We start from the raw sequence: 23,951 nt of genomic DNA on the forward strand, positions 1-23,951 counted from the left end.
CCAGCAACCCACAGGCTGAAGTAGACAGAAGAGATAAGACAGGATCACTGGTTTACAAACACCTGTAGAAGCTATCAGAGCAGGCGAGGCAGTCACACGCTATCTCAATAGGCAAACTTTCAGAGAGTATTTGAAACCAATCTATGTAGGACATAATAATTTCCAACCAATAAGCAAGTTCCAGAGGCATGATCCTTGAAATACAGATGCCCAAACCTGGAGGATTTTAGCCATGCTAGTAGTATCACTAATAGTTATTGAGAGGCAGAGTGCAGAGATTGGACTGACTGGTACTGAGTCAGATCCTGCAGACTCAGGACATCTACGGCTACATAAATCAGGGCTACAGCTTCATAGATGATGCACTGCTTGACTGGAAGCTAATCATCGCACAACTGGTTTACTATGGTGGCATACAGATATTCTATTAAGTTGCCAGGCTGTACAATTTTGCAGAAGGTCCAGTTGATCAAAATATGAATTTAAAAGTTCTGGGCACAGAAAACTATAATTCATGCAGGCAGAGACTAGCTCATTCACTAAAGTAGGAGAATCTGTAGATGAAATCATGTGCTTGATGGTGGTAATGTTCCTAGGATGAAAATAAATGGATTTGATAACAGCAGAGAGCTGCTTCTCTAGCATCAGTTTGTTGTGAAAAACACACACTTTTGACAAGAACTGCAGTTTATCTCCATTGTAGATTATATTAAGAGACAAAAGTGACAATGAAGAATCCTTAAGACTGACATGAATGGCCACAGCCGTTGTGTTGGAGGTGTTGAGTTTAAGCCAGTTATTGGCCACCCAGGTATGGATGCATTCCAAGTCCATAGCTAAATGGATAACAGTCTATATTGACTTCCAAGGGAAATGTCATTAGTACAACAAAGATGCTGCAAACCTCCAAATCAAATAACATCTTCAAAAGCAAGCATGTACGCAGTGAATACAAGACAGCAAAGTACAGAATATTGTGGAACATGACAGTCAAAACGGCAAGAACTACAAGTACTAACCTGTGAGACTACTCTCTACATTCGCCCAGTTAAGGAGGCGGCAAACCAGTCTATGACTAAGATGTAACAGTACACAATATCAAATGCTAATAATGGACTGAACAGGTCCAGTATGGAGTAATGACATTCATCCTTCACATTAAGAAAATATTAAAACCCAACAGAGGGTCTAATGTAGGCCAGGTCTAGCTTGAAAAATGGGAGGGTTAGGTTGGCAGTTATCCAGACCACCATAATCTAATTATGTATCTCTGAGGACTCAAGTAACCCAGGCCTTGTTTATTTGAACATGATATACTCCATCTTCAAGCAAGGTGATGATGATTTGGTATAGGGTTGTACTTAGTATTTCCACACAAGCAACAGAAGGTCAGATGGGACATGGATCCAACCCACAAGCATCAATATACATGCTGGAAAGACCAGAAATAAAATAATCACAATTAGAAACAGATAACTCACACACCAGCCCAAACATAGATAATACTCCCTAGGCCAAGCAGTCCATTCACATCAGTCACTAGATAAAGTCTTACGGTCTCTCCACAACCACGAAGTATGTATCTGGTTAATTTGCCAGTACAGAAATTTCTTGAAACAAGCAATCAGACATTATCTGGGAAGGTTTCAGTTCAGTAAACTGAGAAGTAGTTGGTCTGAGAAAGCTTGTTCTTCAACAGACTGCAGTGACAACACTTATGCTCTATCGTTTTGTCACTCCTCCTGATCTCAATGATTTCAAAGTCAAACATGGCATTAGTGATTAACCATTTCCAAACTAGAAACTTCTAAATTAGAACAAGAACACTTGTCCATCTACCTACCTAACTGAATAAACTACTCTGGAAATTTCAACAAGGTGTCTTTATTCCTCCCACAGGGAGGGTATCAGACATTCTCCTGGATCTGCTAGCTAAAGTGATTTTATCTGGACTAATCCTTTGTAGTCTGTTTCCTGTCAGTCCTGTCACCTCTGGGCCACAGGTGGGATAACAGACTTCAATCAAGCTCTCTGTATTACCTCTGTTTTCTGAACCATTTCTAAACTGTGGGCAGAACCGAATAACAGAAGAGGTGAGAAAAATAGGTCAAAGTTTTCTTGTAAGGGTTTTAGAAAAGATGATGGTGTCCATTTTTTTTCTCCACCCCACCTCACCCATTCACACTTTCTCTGACTTCACCACTCTGTCGCTGTAGTGATCTTAAGTTCAGTGTCTCTTGAATGGTCTACCCCTTATGCAAATTTCACTTCAGAAGCCCTTCCCACTTTTATCTCATTTGTTCCTATTACTGATCACTACCAGATCACATTGGGAAGGCCCACCTCTTTAACTTAATTTTAATTACCTTCCCATTCATATAGTCTAAGCCACCAGTTGTATATTACCATTCCTATAGTTTTCACTACCTTTTCCAGCTTACATTTAAAATCTCTTCTTAGTACTATACTACAGTATCACTGTAAAGAGGAAAATAAATAACAGCACACGCGCAGACACACAGACACACACTGTTGAAAAGGAGACCTTAGTAAAACTTACCACTTTAGTGAACCTTTGACAAAAACAAAAGAAATACTTTTGTCTAGCAGTACACTTTTATCTAAATTATATTTTAAATGAGAAAATGTCTTATTTTAGTTAAGAAACTTGCTGGATAATGATTTTCTCAGCTATTGTAAGAACTACCTCATGGCCACTGTAAATTCACTACTTTTTGACATTATATTAAATATTTGAAAGACACATAGCTCTCAAATGCCCAGTATTTAGCAAAATGTCTAGTTTTGCCTCTTATTTTTTGCTCTGTTTCTAATAAAGTTTGCAGTTTTTCTGGCAAATCATTAAATATTTCAATTGCTAAAAACTAAAAAAAGGACAAAAAAATTAGTTTTATACTTCATATCCTTCAGAAAATGCATCCTACAGCAAAACTTATTATTCTATCAATTGTCTAAGTTTACAAGAACAGTTAAAATTTGTCCCCATTTTTGGCCCTTGCTGCACTGGCATTATTTTTGGCTTTGTCCCCGATTCTTGTGCTAGAGATTGTAAGATATGATGTGTAAGAACATTCAGAGTATTGATAGTAAATACTCGGTAGCAGCCTCAACCTACGATACAGAAACATCTACAGTGATAGTGACATATATAGAGGTTCTAACAGCAACCCACAGAAGCCTCACCTGCATTCCAAGAATCCAAACCTCAAAGACAGCATAGTTTTCCCACTGATCACAGTACACCAAGCATGCAGAGTCCCCATACCATGGCAGCAGACACAGTATTTAACAACAAACTGTCATGGATTAACCTCAACAGAGCCAGATTCAAAAGGCCATACAGTTGACCCTGCAGTTTTGCAATCCCCAAAACATTCTAGCTGTTGTTAACTCGACTGTGAGTAAAACGGATATGATAAAGATCTAAACACTGTTCTCACACAACTGGACTTGGTAAGATACATCCAAAACAGAAGCACTAGAAAATGAGAAACATCCCTAGGAGCACAAACACTTGTTGAAATCCACCTACGCACCCTATAATTGCTGGTTAAGAAGTTCATCACAGAAACAACATTAAGTATGTGATATTTTCTGTGAAAGCCACTGGATAAGAAAATAACGGTGCACTTGCTTGGCACCCCAGATTTGTTATAACAACAATATTCAAGTGTGCCAGGGGGATATTTTCTTTCTTTTACTATCAGTTCTCAGTAGTAACATTAGACATTGGGAAGTGATCAAAGGACTATGCTCTTACTTTCCTGAAGTGTGTGACATGCTACTACGTTTGGCTAAGTCTCTCTTATAGAACAGCATGTTTATATTTGGGAATTGCCTTTATTTGCACATGAAAGGTAAGGCATGGACACTCACCTGGCCTCAACATGTGCATATGCATTCTGGCTTACCTAAAACATCAACATTAATTAAAATATACATTCGATAGTTCTCTAAATTTTAGGCATCTTATTAATGATAGGAGAATAGCAGTTCCTACTAGTCTAGCTTCAGAAATACAGAATAGTTGCAATCGTTTGTGCTGTATGCATGAGCCCTTACACAATGACATAAGCATCTTCTTTGAGAAAATGAATTTTTGGGGGATTATTTGCTTTCCATATGTGTTGTGAGCAAGAAGATATTTAACATGCTGTTTAGAAAATGAGTGCATATAAACAATGTACTGCATTTCAGAGCTTCTACCCCCCATAACCCAAATGTAATCTTCCAGGAAGTCAGTTTACAAGAATTGTTAGGGATATCTCTTCTAGAATAGATGCTTTACTTGGTTTATGTACAGAAAATCCCTAATTCAGAAATAAGAGGTGCTCGGAGTGTACCAGGTTACAGCGAGTTATGGGTCGACAGAGGGTGGACTGCTCCCTTGTAGCCAAATATCAGTATGGTATTGTCTCAAAGTTATGTTAGCAGATTTAGGAACAACTTTAGGAAAGTGTAACAACTTTATTATGTATTGTAGGCAAGCTGAACAAATTATTATAGGAAACTGGGACAGTGTATTCAAACGGAGATATGAAAGTTATACTTTCTCAGTACCCTGGTATGAAATATATGCATGGCTTCATCTTAAAATAATTACTGCTAAGTAACAGGAATTTAGTTACTTCAGAACAAAGGGCTATGCATGGCTGTGGCACATGCAAATGTTGCTATTTTGCTAATGAAACAAATGTTTTAGCATCTTGAAACATCAAAATAATTTAACAAACATGCTGGCTGAAATATCGGTAGGGCAGTGTATGTTACCAGGTGTAATTGCAATTGTGATTATGTGGGACAAGCATACAAGAGCAGACATTCAGGCAATGGATTAAGGAGCATTTCTATGATTTAGTGAATAATTACTGAATAATGAATTCATGAAACATGCAGAATGCTGACCACATTCCTAGCTTTGTTTGTTGAAAGAAGCAAATGTCAAGGAGACTTTACCAATAATTTGATGTTAAAAGGAATCATTTTGACAGATTTGCCTTAATGTGTTAATGCCGTGTGCCTCGATGAAATGTTTTCATCCTGTGTCTTGGCCAACCTCCAATCAACCCAAGGCTGTCTCGTTGCCCTGCAATGTGAGACCCTGCGTCGGTGGAACACTGAAGTGCTTTCAGCTACACTAGTGCACGTTAGAGTTGTACTTACTCTGTCCTCTAAACTGCAGACTCTTTTCCCTTTCACTGTACGTGTGCACACTACTGGTCCCCCCTCCCATTTTTCTCTTCCTATTGTACTCCTAGATCAATTACTTAAAACTACTTTCTCTTGGAAAAAGTTTACCTATGTACCTGCAGCCCATACTTCAATTGTTTTTCCCTGTAGAAGTGGTGGCCCTTTTCACTACACTGTACTAGATTACTAGCATAGGATTTGTAGTTATTAGGAAGATACTCCACAACACTGACCTGGAATTGACTTAGTTTGGTTTTCCTGTTTTCTTTTTAGCAGCTGGCCTAGTCCAGTTTTTCTGACTCACAACCTTATATTACTTTGTGTCTACCCCTCCCCCACCTTGAACCTGCACAGCTCCCTCCCACTCCTGCTTAATTACAGAGGTATCTTCCTTTTACTGTTCTGTCCTGACCAGCCCTATAGATAGGTTCTGCAGTCTCGAGGACTGGTGTAGCCCTGCTCCATTTGCCTTACTACGCTCAGCTCACTCCGCTCCCCTACCATGCCCCCATTTCCCACCTACCCCACCACTTCTACATTTATTCTAACCCCAGATCACCTGCCCACACCCTCCTCCAATCAACGACCTCTCATACACACCCCCGATCAAATTTCTACCTTAAAAAGATACATAGTATCTGCTTGCCATGCATTTACACTCACACCCATACCTGAACCACAAACCACTAAGACCCAACCACTACTCCCTTATAAAATACCATTAATCCTAGGATTTTTCTTCCTAACCCTCACATACCTAACAAACATCACATCAGTATATACAAACACATCACTAGAAAACACATCATTCCACATAACAGTTTCTCAAATATACACTCACACATTTTCTTTCCTATCTCTTCTACATTATTTAAAGACAGCTTAATCCTACACATTCATAAGTCTCACACAACACCATCTTACACTAGAAAAACATTTAGATCCAACATAGACATAGTGCACACAGGGCAAATGCGGTGGTGCAGCGGTTAGCGTTGCCACCTCACAGCAAGAGGTTCTTTGGTTCAATCCTTGGCTGGGGTGCCTTTTGTGTGGAGTCTGCATGTCCTCCCTATGGTCACGTGGGTTTCCTCTGGGTGCTCCAGTTTCCTCCCACATCCCAAAGACATGCTGTAGGTGGATTGGATACTCTAAAATGGACCTAGGCGTGAGTGCGTGCGTGTGTATGTGCCTTCCATGGAAGGTTGGGTGCCGGGCTGGCAACTAGACACGATAAAACTCCACTGCCAATCATGAGCAGACAGGTGATCTGCTGTGGCGACCCCTAACTGGGAAAAGCTGAAAGAAGAAGAAGAAGTAGAATAGACATAAAAACACTAAAAACAACAACTGTTTATCACTAAAAATCTACTTATATCTGGAGACATACACCCAAACCCTGAACCACAAAAATCTCTCCACTCTGTGTTAGGCAAATCTCTGACCTACTGATTCTGAATGTCAACATCAGAAGTATCTCCAACAAACTTTCCGATTTCTGACCTACACAGATTTATAGCTCACTACTCCCTGACATACTAACCATTAAGAGACGTGGCTAAAACCTAGTACCCAAAATGAAGAAATTCTCCCACCAGGATATACAACATCCTAAGACTGGATAGAGTGGGTAAAAAGGGAGGTGGAGTTGCTATCCTCTACAAAAATACAATCAACATCAAACCTCTACAAACCCCCATACCTAAATTTCAAAATGGCGAAACCTTAGGTTCGACCCTAAGCATAAATGACACAAAAACTATCATTCTCTGCTATTATATTCCCCCTGGTAATAACTCTCCCATCACGAAAGAAATGTTACAATGGGCCACAGATAATCTCCCCCAAGAAACCATCTTACTAGGTGACCTGAACAATGATTGGTCAGCTTGTATCTCTAACAACCCCACTAACCATATTAATCTTTACAGTTTTACCCAGCTTATCCAAGAACCCACTAGAATCAACAAAAAAAACACAGTCTATTCTAGATTTGACACTAGTTAATGCCCCAAACAAAACTATCAGACAGGATGCCTTCCTGATGGTCTTAGTGACCATCTCCCCACCTTCCTCCTGTGGAAACGTACCAACATAGCCAAACCCATTGTTTTTAGACAAGTCAGAGATGATTGTAAACTAAATATACAAGAACTAAACAGTATTCTAAAACATTGTAACTGGAAACCACTACAAACCCTAAATCTAGACCAAGCCGTTGACTGCTTCAACAATATTCTCATCAATATCCTTGATAGACTCGCAGTAATTAGGAAAATAAGAGCCAAGTCAAGCTATGCACCATGGCTAACTAGGGAAACTAGAGCCCTTCTAATGTAAAGGGATAAGGCTTGGAGAATTTGGAAGAAATACGATACTAGCCTAGCCAAACAAAGTTACCTACAACTTAGAAATCAGGCCAAGAGACAAACTAAACTTGATAGACAAAATTACTTCCTCAATATCTAAAACAAACATTCAAAAGATCCCCAAAAGTTTTGCCATGCCATTAACTCTCTCATAAAACCAGGCAAAACTATCACTCCCACTCCTAACTCCATGAATGACAACAAGGACATTGCCTCCCAATTCAATCACCACTTCAAAGAATCCATCTTAACACTAACCTCCCAACTATCCAAAAACAGCCCTACATATAACCCAACCAAATGCCCTGACAACATCCCATCCTTTACCCTCTCACCCATTCCCACCTTAACTATTAAAAAAATACCTCCTAAAACTGAAACCTACCACCCTTGCTGCTGACAGTCTACCAGCCAACTTCCTAAAAATAGCTGCTGAATCCTTATCCTACCCTATTTCTATTCTTATCAATCGCTCCATACAAGAAGCATATGTCCCACAGCTATGGAAGGTATCATACATTATTCCACTACATAAAGGCAGAAACTCTTATGAGTACTCAAATTATTTCCCCATTGCCATTCTACCATCTTATCTAAAATACTAGAGAAATGTACACATTCTCAGGTAACACAATTCCTAAACTCACACCATCTCCTCTCCCCCACACAGCATGTCTTCTGACAACACCATAGCACAATCACCGCTCTGCTCTCTTTCACCAATCTGATCAACCAACATAGAAATAATAATAAAACTTTGTATCTGCAAAATTTCTAAGCCTCTCCATGGTTTCACATTCCTTACTACTAGACACCCTGACATCCCTATCCTTTGCCCCTTCTACTATAGCCTGGTTTAAAAGCTATCTGTCAAATAGGCAACAATCTGTCCAATGGCAAAGTGTACTATTCCCCTTACTCCCAACTACCATAGGTGTGCAACAAAGCTCCATATTAGGCCCACTTCTTTTCTCCATATTTACCAATAATCTCTACCACCACACAGCATGCTTCACTTATACAATATGCTGATGATTCAACTCTTATCTGTTTAGCTTCATCACTTCCCACCCTACAACAACTCACCCAGGAATCCTTTAGCTCTGTGGAAAGTTGGATCACTCAGATCCAACTTATCCTAAACCCTAATAAAACCAAATTACTACTTTTCACCCCCAACAAAATCATTTCCACCCCTCTATCCTTCACTATTTCCTCCAAAAATGGCACTATTATCTCTCCCTCTGACCACACCAAACTCTTAGGCGTTGAAATTGATAAAAATCTACACTTCGACATCCACATTTCACAAACTATCAAAAAGTCCATAAAAAAATTGGAACACTATATAGGCACAGGAAATCCCTCTCAAAACAATCATCGATTACCCTAGCCCAAACTCACCTCTTGTCTACCCTAATGTATGCTGCTCCAGTTCTTACCCAGCTTAGAAAACTTGACCTTGCCAGACTCTAATCATGTTGTAATAAAATCGCCAAGTTTGCAAACAACTCCACCTTTAGAACCCACCATTGCCAGGTTCTAAGGGAACTGCAATGGCTGGAACTTCCCCAGCTACTAACCTATCACCAATTAGTCATTGCCTACAATGTGGTAACACATCCAGAAAAAAACCCTGCACTAGGCCAACTTCTCACCCACTATAATACAAATTGTCCTTGCCAATCTTCAAACCCCTCCTCTGTATCTCTAGGGCTAACAATACTGCAAGAAAAGCACTGTTCTCCCACTCCATAGCTAGAACCTGGAATAATCTCCCTCCTGCTCTGATTTCTGCCCCTACCTCTTCTCACTTTAAAAACTCACTTAGAACACACTTAAAGAATAAGTGGCTATGCCCATGTATTACATAAGTCCTCCAATTATTCCACTTATATACCTCACTTCCTAATATAATAATGTAATATATATTAAGTCTAGGTCTTCTCCTAATGCTGTTTGAATTTGTGCACTTATTCTGTTATTAACCATGTGTAACTATTTTTTCCTGTATATATAGGTCTTATGGCTTCTGCTGTATACTGTATTTTAACATATTGTTTGCAAATTCTCTGTATACTGTATTTTAACATATTGTGTAAAAGTTTACTTACTGTGGAGCTTTTCTCCCCGGCTCTCCGCTGACAATGGACCTGTCCATTTTGACCATCATGGCTAACAAATGTAAAATAAATAAATAAATAAAATTAAAGTTGTATTTAAAAAGCAGACAATGTCAGACATCACTGAAATTAGAAAGCCATTTCAATAACAGGCAGCCTGTATCAGTTTTTTTTCTCTGCCCTTTTGCCACCTACCTGCCCTCCTTTGAGCTCCTCCTCTCCAAATGAACATAGCATTTCATTTTCCTGTCTGCTAGAAAAGCTTGCCCAGTGTTGCGGTGAAAGCTGTCTCTAGGGAGAATATCATTCAAGCAGCCACGAGGGTGCCTTGCGCCCTCACTAGTATCCCAGCTATGAGGATATTTTATGTGTGACCTAACCCCAACCCATGAGTGGGGCTGGACTTACTACGCACCCTAGCTCCTTCCTATAGTGAGCACACACTCTTGTATGCTTGCTGTGAAGGCTACCACCAAGCAATGGCCCAATCCTAAGAAGCATATTTGCATCACCCTTCCTCCACAAGAAAGCATCAGTATGCATCCTTTCCTGCCCAACTCCCCAGGATGGGCACACCCATCCTTCTTTGCCATATCCATCAAACACCAGAGCCATTCCCCAGGATGGGCACAACCATCCTTCTCTGCCATGTCCATCAAACACCAGAGCCTCTCCCCAGGATGGGCACACCCATCCTTCTCTGTCATCTCCATCAAACACCAGAGCTGCTAACTAAACTCAAATTGCCTGGATTATAGTCATACCTTTATCCCTATTCACCACTGGAGCTGGCACAATATTTTTCTTCAATTTTATAAACAATTATGAAATGGAGTTTTATGTCATGTCATACTGTGGCATTTGCTTTAAATGGAGAGAATACTTTTACTGCATTTCATTTTATTTATTTTTGATTTTATTTAAACCTTTGTTTACTGAGCTTAGTGGTCCAATTGCAGGTATAGCCTCTGGATGAAAAAATCATAATGAGTAGAGATACATGAGCTTAAATTATATACACAAACCTGACAGAGAAGTGAAAGAAAGGTGGTTACAAATGCAGGTAGTACATAAAGGAAGCATATATCTCATGTACAATATTGTAATAGCATATAACTTATTAAATAAGCATCCTTTCAAAGCAACTTAAATTTTTAAGGAGTAAGAAAAAAGGAGAGAGTGCTCTTACGTGAGCAGACTGAGGACAGAGACGTCATCATGTCTATAACTTGGTGACTGGCCAGTAAAAGGACTACCTTTAAACAGAAAAAACATGTTATTAACACTATAACCTGATAAAAGACTGCAGTATCCCAAAACTTGATTGTGAAAAATAAAGTGATTTAAGCAGATTTCAGTATATGCATGTTGTTTCAGTTCCTTGGGACATTTCACATATTGCAATACTTCTAAAGGTCTGCAACATTGTCATGTCTGCCTTGGACACAAAAATATCTTAAGTAATTAAAAAGGATTAATGGTAATTAACACATTAAAACACAGTCTTTGCCCATGTTGGAACAAAGACTTTAAGAAAGTCCCCCCTCTTGGATTTGGTAGGATTTGCAAACATCCTAGCAAGTATGGGAAAAGCATAGTGGCTTAGCAAAATCCTCCTTTCACCTCATACATTAATAGAATATTACAACAAAATGTTGGCATTCAGTCAGTGGATAATGATGTTGTCAAATAAGATATACGACTTACTGTCTACCAGACAGGAGCCAGGTGTGCTGATACATACTGCTTTGCATCAGGTGGGTTGCACATCTCTCCCTGGGCAGCATAAAAATGGAAAAGAAAAATTTACGTTCCTAAAGTGCCTTTTTTAGATGTCTTCTGATTCGGAGATCTAAAAATGAAAGATACACAGGATAAAAAGTAGATGTGATTGTGACTTTGATAAATGCCAGAAACCTCAACAATAATGTGGGTGATTTATGAGCCTTCCTCTACTTGGAAAATGCTATCTATATCATTACTGCCCACTAATATAGACTTCAATTCACTCACTTCTTGTATACTCTCTAAGTTCTAACATTTCTTTTTCTCATTCTCTCTCCCAAAAACTTATAGCCCACTCTACCTACTACATCCAGGTCTCCTCTACTACCCTTCTGCTACTTACCCTTCTGCAAACAACGCTCCACTGATAGGTTCTCGATCTTCTTCTGCCGTCCTGGGTTCTCTACCTGCTCCGTTCGCCCTTCGGGCTCACTCCGCTCCCCTACCCTACCCCCAAATTCCACCTGCCCCAAGCACCTCCACCTTTATCCCTCCTGAAACCACACCCACTGCCTTTCTACACTAATCAATCTCAAAAACTCTGGAAACACCCATTCCCTTTTCCCGCCCAGATTAAACTTCATTCACCTCTCCAAGAATATCCCACATAGCCAATAGGTTCCATTTCTCCCTCCAACATCCACTCCCAAACCACACCTCCTCCAATCCTAACATAACTCTCCACTCCCTCACTACTATTTAGGTATTTACCAGCTCCTCTATACATAATGGTCTCTTATATACATATATTATTCAACAACAACATTGCACCTCTAAGTAACCCTATCTCAACATGCTCTCAAAACCCTCATCCATCTCCTTTTTACTACTACTACTTCTTAATCTATCCTATCTTCACTACCTCACCCAACCCATTACTTCCTACCATTCACATTCCTTCCATGTAACCTACCATCTTAACTCCCCTCTCTCACACTCACACTCTCCTATTTCTCCCCATCTATATCCTATAAAAAAACTCCTACTTTTCCCATACAAACTTATCACCTCTCAAAAACATTCTACCCCCATAACAACTAGTAAATCTTTCAGAATCACAATAGGTTCATAGGTTCATACTAGGCTATCTGCCCTAGGGCATTTATAAGCCTAGCCAGAGTGTGTTTGGCTTTCGCCACCCATTTTAAATTAATTTTGCTACGCCCTTTTTTGAGGTTAGTATACCGTGCCTCTGTTTAACAGTGACACAGAAGTGATAGCCGGGGTAAACCTACGATCTCCCATCCACTCATCAAGATTCCTCTTGAAGAGAGTCAATGTGAGACTCTGCCTAACCCGGACTGGGATTTTATTCCAGAGTGAACGGAGCCTCTGGGTTATGAATCTGTCCCTCCAGCATGTCCTATTTATTTCAGTGCTGAGGTTCAAGTCTCTCAAGCCAGAGCTCGATGGGATTTGGATTTTTTGAGGTGCAGCATGCCCATTAATTCCGGGTTGGACATGGCTTTATACGTCAGGCACAGATTGCCTTCTGAGCAGGTGGCATGCCACCGAGTAGAGCTGGAGTTTCTTTAACCGGGCAGCATATGGCATCTGTTTGAGCCCTTTGATCCTCTTGGTGAGGTACTTTTGGGGTCTTTCCAGTTGCTGCAGGTGTCTGGTAAGGTACATCCCAAAAGGGGCATTGTACTCAATTATGGGCCTGATGAGGGATGAGTAAAGAGGCACGATGACCTCCCCTGATCTAGATGTGAATCCCTTCATGATTAGGTGGGCTATATAAAATGTTTTTCTAACCACTTTGGCCACGTGGTTGTGCTACTACTTTTTACTTTTTGGCGTTTAGCTTGAGGCCATGGCTCTGGCACCAGTTGTCTGTTTCTATGAGGCCCTTTTGGAGGATGCTTGTGTCGGCTGGTGAGTCGATTATGGCACCCAGTTTGCAGTCATCTGCAAACTTGGTCAGCCACAGTCCTTCCGTGTTGGCCTGTACCGCCGAGAAATATATACCGAACAAGAGATGTCCCAGGACTGAGCCTTGTGGGACGCCACTTGTAACTGGTTTGGAGTCTGACATGGCTCCAGCAATTCTAACCATGTGGGTTCTGTCCTTGAGCCAGTTTGCAACCCATCTAGTGACATAGGGGTTTATATATAAGCTGGTGAGCTTATCTATAATGCCCGAGTGGGGTATTGTATCGAAGGCTTTTGTGAGGTCCAGGTAGGCTGTGTGGACCACCTTCCCTCACAATGGCCTTGGTGACTGTTTCAAAGAAATCGACCAGGTTTAAGAGGCAGGATCTGCCCTTAAAGCCAAACTGGGTAGGATCCAGTGTCTGTAGGTCCCCAATATCTTTATTTATGAGGTCCATGATGATCCTTTCCATAGCTTTGCAGACCAAGCTAGTCAGGCTTATGGGGCTATAGTTTCCAGGATCTGTTGAGGCACCACCTTTGTGCAGAGGGACCACTGTTGCTGTACGCCACTCTTTGGGTACATATCCTGTAGTAAGGCTGAGATTGAACAGTAGTTTTATGTTTGGGTTTAGCTCTTCTTGGAGTTCATGTAGGATGCAGCCCGGGACACCGTCTGGTCCCATTGATGCTGTGTTTTTTGCTTTGGAGAGGGCGGCTCTTGCCTGAGCATCTGAGATGTCAGGGGGGCAGCACTCTGTTGGGATAGATATTTGCCCTCTTGGTGGGAAGGGGGGGGGAGTTTGCACTGAACCTGTCAGCTAGGATGTTGGCAATGTCTGTGGGTTCGGTGTATTTTTTGCCATTTTGGACTAATTCTGAGCATATCTGGGAATTCCCACCCAGGTTCCTAACATAACTAAAGAAAGCCTTGTGATTATCCTTAGTGTCCTGTGCAATTTTTCTCTCAAAGCTGGCCTTAGACGATTTTATGAGTGCCCGTAGTTTTTTGATAATACTGATCAGAGATGCCTTCCCTTTTTGGGATTATGCTCTATCATGTAGTAGCTTCCTCCTTCTATTGTATAGTTTGTTTATGGCTGGGGTCCACCAGACAGGACGTCTGCCTTTGGAGGATTGGGTCTTGGTTTTATTTGGGATTGCATGATCCATGCATTCCTGAAGGTGTTCATAGAATGCGTTTATAAATGATTCTGCGGTCTGGGCTGTATTTTCCACAGGCCCGGGGGTTTTGAAGGATTCCACCTTGGTTTTGAGGCGTGTGAAATTTGCTTTAGAGGAGTTTTTCACTGTGGTTTTCTGGGCAGGGGGTGGGGTCGGGATGTGAATATCCAGTGAGATTAGTTTATGGTCTGATCTTACCAGTGAGGGATACACTTCTGGTCTGGAGCATAGTGTCCCCATGTTGGTGATGATCAGGTCCAGTATGTTTTCCCCTCTTGTGGGAGTGGTAACAAGTTGTTCCATAGCATTTGAGTTTATAAATTCTAGGAACCTTTGGGCTAGGGTGTTGGAGCTAGAGTAATGCTCCCAGTCTATGTTTGGGTAGTTGAAGTCGCCCAGTATAATGGTGTTTGGAGAGACCTTCATATTTTCCAGTATTCTCAGGAAGGCTGAGTGGGGTTCCTGTGTTTGGGAGGGTGGTCTGTAGCAGGCTATAAACTGGAAGGCAGTTTTACCCACTGTTAGTTGCACATGGATAGTCTCTGATGCTTCGTGCTGTGCCACCAACCTGGAGGTGTGGGTATCTTTGATGAATATTGATACTCCCCCTCCTTTTGTGGTTCAGTCCAAGTTTTGGGGCCGAAAAGCATGGTATGAGGTATAACCTGGTAGTGCTGGGGTACTCTCGGGAGCCTTGAACCAGGTTTCTGTTACTGCACAGATATCGATGTTCTCCATGCTAAGGAGAGTTTCGAGTGCATGCATCTTGAGGTTTAGACTTCTGGCGTTGAGTAGCATTACTCTTAGTTTCTTATCCCTTGCGATACCTATGGAGGTGGGTTTGTCTTTTGAGCCTTGCCTAAAAAAGGCACTATGGGGGTAGCAAGAGCCTTTGCCAATATCCGAAAGCCCAGGGGTGACAGGTGCAAGCCATCCCTAGCGAAGCATCGTGGCTTGTCGAGCATGTCATCCCAGGCTGACAGGCATTGGATTCCCTTTGAATGACACCAATACATAAGATGATCAATTTCAACAATTGGCTTGTCTTCATATTGTGGCATCATTCTTGGTGAAGGTAAGATGCTACTCAAGGTCAGGGTCATACCGGCATGGGCTACATGCTCAGAGAGCTCCTCTATGTCTCTTTTCATGTAGTCCAAGGAGGTACATCTCAGGTCATTCACACCAGCATGGACAATGACTGAGTCATATTTGTACTTGCCTTGGAGTGACCTGAGTGCTTGTGTTATGTGGTGGATCCTAGCGCCAGACAGGCAGCTCACCGTGACCTTCTCCTTGTTCAGCCTGGTGAGCGGGACGTCAGTGTGCCTGATGATAGAGTCACCTATTGCAAGTGTATCAGGTGTGTTGTTTAGCCTTAAGGGCTATGACTGTTTGGCACACTCGCTTTGTAAGCTATGTGTTGCACATGTTTTGTTTTGGGGTACCGGTTGCTTGGGTGTCTGCTTTGGAGGTCTCTGCTGCTTAGGCAGATTTTTATTTAGAGCCTCAGAGTATGTTTTTGTGTGTTTGTGTGTTTGGTTTGCTGTCATGGTAGGTCTATGTGAGACTGGAATTGTAGTGAGTGTGGTTTCCTTCTCCTCCTGACTGGTTACGCCAGTACTGAGTTGAGAGAGCTTAGCCTCCAGTTTGGCTATATGGTTGCATCTCTCACATGTGTTGGAATTTGTTGGGAGGAGGAGAGGATTGTCTGTGTACATGAGGCAGTTGTAACATTGCCTCAAGATTCCCAGATTCACCAGCTGGACCGGAGAGGAGATTGACAACTGACCTTTGGACATGCTAGAATAGTATTGGGAATTCCTTTATAATTGAAAAAAAGGGCCAATGGGGAACATGGTACTCAAGGGGAGTTTGTGAGGGTGTAGTGCTTTTAATTTTTTAGTGCTGACTTATATAATTGCTTTAGTGAGCAAGTGCCAGGTAACTTAAATGCAATGTGTTACAGGTAACTTAAATGCAAAAATGACAAACAGTAACTTTCTTTCAAGTGAAACAAGGAAATAGTTACAGTAAGCAATGCAGATATCACTAGGGATCCACAGAAGTGCTGAAAAGCCGCATTTTAGGCGGAATTAGCATTTCAGGGAAATAACAAACAAACAACAGCAGGCCTGGATCTAGTCTATGCTACAGCAAACAAGGTGTACCAATTTCAGTAAGAAACAGTTAGAATATGCAGGCACTATAAGCCAATAGAACCCAATTTTTTTACTAAACTATCCAATTACCTCTCAGACCCAATCCTTCATCTGATTACCAGTCTATTATCAGGTGATATCCATCCCAACCCAGGCCCCCCCACTTCAACCACTATAGACAAGTCCATATTACGTACTTCTTTAAACTCACAAAGTATAGTAAACAAAGTCCCAAACCTCCATGCCTGGCTCATACATAATAAACCTGACATCCTATCCATCTCTGAAACATGGTTAAAACTCCACATAAAGACTCTGAAATAATTCCACCAAACTATTCTATCATTAGAAAAGACAGGTCCCATAAAAAAGGTGGAGGAGTAGCTCTCCTATACTCATCCTCCTTGTTAATTACTCCCTATAACAAACCTACTCCACACTTTAACAACGCTGAACTACTCCTCACTTTACTTCAAGTTAACAAACACAAACACATTTGTCTAGCTTCCCTCTACATCCCCCCAGGGAATAATATTTCTATACTTGACGATATCCTCCCCTGGCTCTCCAACAACATTAGCAATGAAACCATAATCTTAGGAGACATGAATATTAACTGGGCCTCCATTCAGTCTCTGACAAACTCTCTTAACATCAACCTCTACAATTTTTCACAGCGAATCAGCTCTGTAACACACCCCTCTAAAAACCTCTCTAGCGGCAGTATTCTGGACTGGATTCTAGTCTCCCATCCCCACTATTTCTCCAACAGTGGCACTCTTCCCGATCCCCTTAGTGACCACAAACCCATCTTCACTCACCGACTCCCCTCAATCCTACATCGCAGCCATAATTATATTACTACCCATAACCAAAAAAACTTTAACCCAACAACCTTTTCAAAATCTCTAAAAGCAATAAACTGGAATCGTCTAAAAACATTATCTCTAGATAATGCAGTTGCCCACTTCAACTCAACATTCTTAAAACTACTAGACTCCCATGCTCCCTTAAGGACAAAGAAAATAAAAATTACATCCGCCCCTTGGCTTACCAAAAACACACTAGCAACCATACGGCATAGAGATAAAGTCTGGGCACACTACCAGAAAAACAGGACCCCCCTACTCCATAATGAATACAAAACACTTTGAAATAAAGTAAAAAAGCTCATCATATCTGATCGACAAAATTACTTCTCTATACTCCAAAACAATAATAAAACAAACCCTCAGAAATAACCCTCAGAAATTCTGGAAAGGTATCTACTCTCCTTAACCCCAGCAAACCAGACACCCCCACCCCAGACCCTAATGCTCATGAGTTAGACTTAGCTACCCAATTTAACTCTTTTTATTGACTATTTCCAGATTAACCTCTTCATTCTCTAACACCACCACATTCTCCAATACACCCCCACCCTCCCCTACCAACACTCTACCCTGCACTGCTATTACTCCCTCATTCCCATCAACTAACTCTCTACCCTCTACCTCTTCTCCTATTCTAACTTTATCATCTTCATCAACCCCTAATACCCAGTCTTCCCACTCCCCTCTATTTTCATTAAAACCTACACCCACTTCTACTATAAAGAAACTCCTTCTGAAATTGAAGCCATGCACTAACGCTCCTGATAACATCCCTTCTTACTTTCTTAGCATAGCTGCTGAAGCAACTGCCTACCCCATTAGCATTTTAATCAACCACTCTATCCAAGAATGTATAGTACCCCAAATCTGGAAACAGGCCTTTATCATACCTTTACATAAAGGTGGCAACAATAACAATGTTACTAATTTCCGTCCCATCGCTATCCTGTCTCCCATTTCTAAACTCCTAGAAAAGTGTGTCCAACTTCAACTCCTACCACATCTCTCAGATAATCACCTGCTAACTCCCACACAACATGGATTCAGACCAAATCATAGCACTATGACAGCCCTCCTCTCCTTCCTTGATACTGTAAATAAAGCCCGTGACTCTGGCCTAATTGCTTCTACCCTACTACTTGACCTCTCTAAGGCCTTTGACACTATCTCACACAGCCTGCTTTTAACTAAACTCTCAAAACTTAACCTATCTCCCTCCTCTTTGAACTGGTTCTCCAGCTATTTATCCAATAGATATCAAGCAGTAAAATGGAAAAAGGCCACCTCCTTATTTCTTAATACCCCTACCGGAGTTTCCCAAGGCTCCATGCTGGGTCCCCTTCTCTTCAATATATTTATAAATGATTTCCACAAATCTATCCCATTCTCAAACATCATCCAATATGCAGATAATTCAACTATTATCTGCTCTACATCTATCCCCACACTCCTAAAACTTACGCAAGATGCTTTTTCAACCACTGAGCAATGGATGAAAAGAAATCACCTAGCACTCAATGCTTCTAAAACCAAATTAATGGCATTTACCCCCTCTAAAGTCACTTCTTTCGATATAAACACATTCTCAATTACTAGTCAAAATAACTCACCTCTGGAACTGGTGTCAGAGACCAAGTTACTTGGGGTCCAAATTGATAGCCAGCTCAAATTCAACTCCCACCTACAACTAAATATCAAAAAAGAACATCAAAAACTAGGTATGCTCTACCGACAAAATCATTACCTTACACCTGCCACTAAAATCACTCTCTCTACTTCCTTTCTTATCCCCTCCCTTCTCTATGGAGCGCCACTCCTAACTAATCTACAGTCCTCTCTAAAAAAACAACTTTCCTCTTGCTACAACAAAATCACCAAGTTCGCTACCAGCCATAAGTCCTCCACCCATCACTGTTCCTCTCTCCAAAAACTAAAATGGCTAGAACTACCCAATCATCTCACCTACACTCAACTAACTTTTGCCCACAAGCTCATTCTCAACCCCTCCCTCTGTCCCTCCCTTTCTTCTGCCTTTAAAATGCACCTACCTGATAGAATATTAAGGTCAAACAATCAACATCTATTAGAAGTGTACAAACCAACTCATCCGCCAGGCAAAAACCTTCTATCCTATGGCCTAGCTCGCCTCTGGAACTCCCTACCGCCGTCCATTTGCACCACCTCTAACCATTTTATTTTCAAAAGATCTCTTAATTCACATCTAGTATCCCAGTGGGAATGCCCTTGCTCCCACCCCACATAACTAACACTGGCAATTTTCATCTTTCCCCTGTTTACTCCAGCAATTATCCTTGTTATTTTCCCCTAACACACACATTTATTCCTATGTTATTTGCAAAGAATGTACTTGACTGCATCTCTTAAGTTTATGCTTCCTAATATGTAATGGCTTTCAGTATTACTTTGCAATATTCCTTTTGTTAGTCTGTACCATCTGTAAATTCCATCTCAAGTCTGTATTATTTCTAATGTTTGCTGTACTGTTTGAAATTATTTGCCTGAATCTTTTACATTTGTATAATTATCATTATTAACCTACTGTACCTAGATTGTTTTGGAGCTTTTCTCCCCAGGACTCCATTGAAAACGGGGTCATTTTGGCCGAATGGACTATCCTGGTAAACCAACTGCAAATAAATAAATAAAAAATAAATAATATTGCAACATTGCTCAAAGATCCAAAATAGGTATCATAAATCCCAGAGACTATACCTCCTTTCATTGTTGTGGACCCAGTGGGATAGGTACAGATGGTTCAGTCTTTGTAAAATAACATCTATACTTACACGGTTAGTTGTTATCTACATATAGCTCTATTATAAGTTGATGTACTTCTTGCTAAAATTTGAGTTCACAGAGGCTCTTAGCTACTGTTTATGTGTACTTGAGGGGTTAGTTACTGTAATTTTGTATGTTGGCACAAATTTTAGGGTAACTGCCTACATTGTTTGTCAACCCAAATCTCAGAATATGTATCTGGAAAGGGAATGAAACTAGTACCGTGCAATATCCTAATATCACCAACAATGATGCCACAATACAAACAAATGATAATTGACTTTAATCATTGACTTAACTACTGGTGCCATTCTAGGAGAGATTTAATATATTTCGTCTTGGGAAGAGATGCTCGACAGCCCCAATTGCTTTGCTAGGGATGGTCTGCATTTCTCTTTGCATGGCTTCTGTACACTGGCAAAGACTTGTTTTGTCCCCCGTACTGCCTTTTTTAGACAGGTTCAAGCTCCTCAAGTTACTCACATAAACAACTACATTCGAAACCATATAAAAGTATTACTTTTCAATGCTAGAAGCTTAAACAAAAATGTGCTCCCTACAGGCATTTCTCATCCTAGAAATTATAAGTGTAGGTGCAGTTCATGAAACATAGTTTCAGAACAGAGAAAGCACTCCTGCGGTACAAGTTTTTAATACCTACCACTCCTTCAGAGCCAACAGCAAATTGGACGTTATAACTGGTGGGGGTATATCTGTTTTCCCAGGGAACCATTTCACCACCAGATTGGTATGCAAGACAGTGACCTAGAACTCCTCCACATTTTCTTATGATAAAGAAAACCGCGTACCACATAATGGCCAACTACAATACCCTCTCTGACACCAACAAACCGTGCATAACTTAAACTGACATCCATCACCACAAAACCAAACATTATCCTCTCAAGTAGCTTCATCTATCCCTCCAGTAAGTCGGAACCTACACCACTATAACCAAGTATGCACATTACTGGATTCCATTAATGCCATTACATTAATGGACTAACTATTCCAAATCCCAAACATCAGACCTGGTCCTCAATAATATAGCCTTCCATATGCTTAAAGCCAACAATCACCGAATCACTGGTCATAATTAAACCATCATGTAGTAAGATTTACTCAAGGTGTGAGAACTGACTCACCTCAAAATCCCTCCATCTTTACTGACTACTCCAAGACATATGTAAGCCAGTTAACTGATAACCTGATGTGATACAAACACCCTCCTCACCTACATGACCCTGCTTCATATGCTGAAATTTTCAAGGGTAGATTCTAGCCCCCTCTCCAAGCTAGCATTGCAACCTCAGTCCCCATAAGACAAATATAGTGCCATGTTGAAGAACACATCCATTTGGAGGACCCCCAGTATCAACAGACTATACAGTAACAGGCAGAACCTACCAACTCATAATAACAGCTGTTCAGCTAGAGAAGTGCTCAAATAATCAGTACACATCTTAGAAAGAAAATCAAATCCTCCAAGAACAAGTATGAATTACAAATTGCTACGCATGCTAAAAAGAAACAAAGCCTTTTTCAGTTACGTCAGGAATCTAAGAAAAAATAACCAGCAATGCTCGGAGTTAATAAAAGTATCATATGCCCAACCCCCGAAGACATTACTTACATATCAGCAGACTATTTCAGCTCAGACTTTACTCCCCCACATTACTCCCAGCATCTCAGTATGCCTATACTACCCTTACAGTTCACCTGCAAACAAGTCCTAATTACTCTCTCCAAGGCTAAAAATCACTGGCTCCATGAGTCCTGACAATGTGCCAGGTTGTCTACTTGTCAGCATCAAACACTGCCTGGCTAACTTATTGCAGGTATTCAGTTTCAGCTTCTCCACCGGATTTGTATAAGAAGTAGGAGGGTGGCCTAATGGTTAAAATGTTTGCCTTACAAACACAAGGTGCAGGGTTTGGAGTCTCACAAGGGATAATTGGCTAGGCTTAAATGGCTCGCAAGGGCAGTTAGCTTAGTATGAACCTATGAACCATGAAATGCTGTGGTGATGTCATTCCACAGATGGAGACCCATGACAGTCCTATCAGCCTCATCAGCTTTATCTGTAAGGCAATGGAGTGCATCATTATGGACCTTATAAATAAGGACATAGGCAGTCTTCAAATCCTGGACTATAACCAATTTGAGCTTGTCAAAGGCAGATCCTGCCTCTAAAACCTAGTGGATTTTTTTGAATAAGTCACTTGGGTAAAATCAGCCCATGCAGCATACTTGCTTTTGGCAAAAGCCTACAATACCATTCCACACTTAGCATAATTGATAAGCTAAGACCCTATGTTACCCACTGGATAGCAGACTGGCTCACTGACAGAGCTCTGTCTGTGTTGCAGGCACACACTCAACTAACAGTATAGTACCAAGCAGAGTCCCTCAGGGATTGGTTCTGCTGCCACTCCTCTTTGGCATCTAATTCTCTAATGTTAAAGCAGACACCAATGGTCAGTAGTGGATAAAGTGTGTTGATGACTGAACTCAGATACCCCAGATGACCTATGTATTCTCCAGGAGGGTCTAACTCATGCCAAAGAGTGGTGCTTAAATGACAGCCTCAAACTAAATGCCAAAACATGCAGCATTTCTCAAACCTGGGCACTCCTTTTTCTATCCCATAAGTGAAACCCCCTCTAAAAATTAATCAGTCGTTATGGACTATCCATTGACCACCATGTAGCCACTGTTGTTAAGAAATCCTTTTATACAGCAAAACTAATCACTGGGCGGGGGGCAAAGCTTCCAGATCCAAGAAAGTCATTGCCCCCCTCTGCTTCTCTCTTATCAGACCAATAACAGAATATAATGCCTCCTTTGGTAAGTACATGGCTAGACATATACCAAACTTGAGAGATCAAAGCATTTCCTTATCAAAAAATCAAAGGCATGTCCTCCAAGAATTACCATGACTGCCTTAAAAAAGCTCTTTCATGCTTTTTTGGTTCCTACAGACTTTTGAGAGGAGATCTCTGCCTTGTTGACAGAGTCTCAAAAGGTCCAGCCCTATGTAATCTCCTACACATTCACAAAACCAAAACCACTCCAAACACCCACTCAAGAGACCTAAACTACCTCTAAAACATAAATAGAACCTATTGGCAGGATATATATCTTTTACAGAGAAGCTCTTTCATGCAACAAACTTCCCTTAGATGTAAAACAAAGAAGCTCCGTGACCATTTTTAAGAGTAATTTAGACTAATGGATGGACAATGGTAAGTACACTCCAGGTCTGTCCCCTCTAGCTCTTATGGGAAGGAGCTAAAACTAAGTTGGGGTCTGGTATTAACTCATGTCTTGGTAAACTGATGGAATCGTTAGCTAGGCTACAAATGGTCCATTGGATTAAGAGCCTAGTATGAACCTGTCCACTGCTAAAATACATGAAAATCATTTCCATACTTTGTCTCCTGATAACAGTTTGCACATGTGGTTTAGTGTGCCTTGGTTAACTGCCGACTTCTGTAATTTACTTAACTAGATGACAACAAAGGATCAAACTGTGTTCCTGTAGCCACTGACATGCCCAGATCCAGCATA

The 23,951-nt window shown here is 41.0% G+C and overlaps 1 protein-coding gene across 10 annotated transcripts in view; it reads right to left on the bottom strand.

Moving 5' to 3' along the window:
• The window catches only part of LOC122788848 (progestin and adipoQ receptor family member 3-like), a 792,623-nt gene that overhangs the window by 694,559 nt on the left and 74,113 nt on the right, over nt 1-23,951 (bottom strand). For 7 of the 10 annotated variants that reach the window (XM_044055736.1, XM_044055731.1, XM_044055735.1 and 4 more), the window contains exons 2-3: nt 11,411-11,555; nt 10,893-10,959 (exon numbers count right to left, since the gene is read on the bottom strand). The exons of 1 other annotated variant lie outside the window; for it this stretch is intronic. The gene's annotated coding sequence lies outside the window, so the exon portion shown is untranslated. The remainder of the gene's footprint in view (nt 1-10,892; nt 10,960-11,410; nt 11,556-23,951) is intronic. 2 more of the 10 variants (XM_044055732.1, XM_044055733.1) reach the window with 2 other exon arrangements.

Source organism: Protopterus annectens, chromosome 14.part0, assembly GCF_019279795.1.
Source record: "Protopterus annectens isolate FY-2018-M chromosome 14.part0, PAN1.0, whole genome shotgun sequence".
In the NCBI taxonomy this organism is placed as follows: domain Eukaryota; kingdom Metazoa; phylum Chordata; order Ceratodontiformes; family Protopteridae; genus Protopterus; species Protopterus annectens.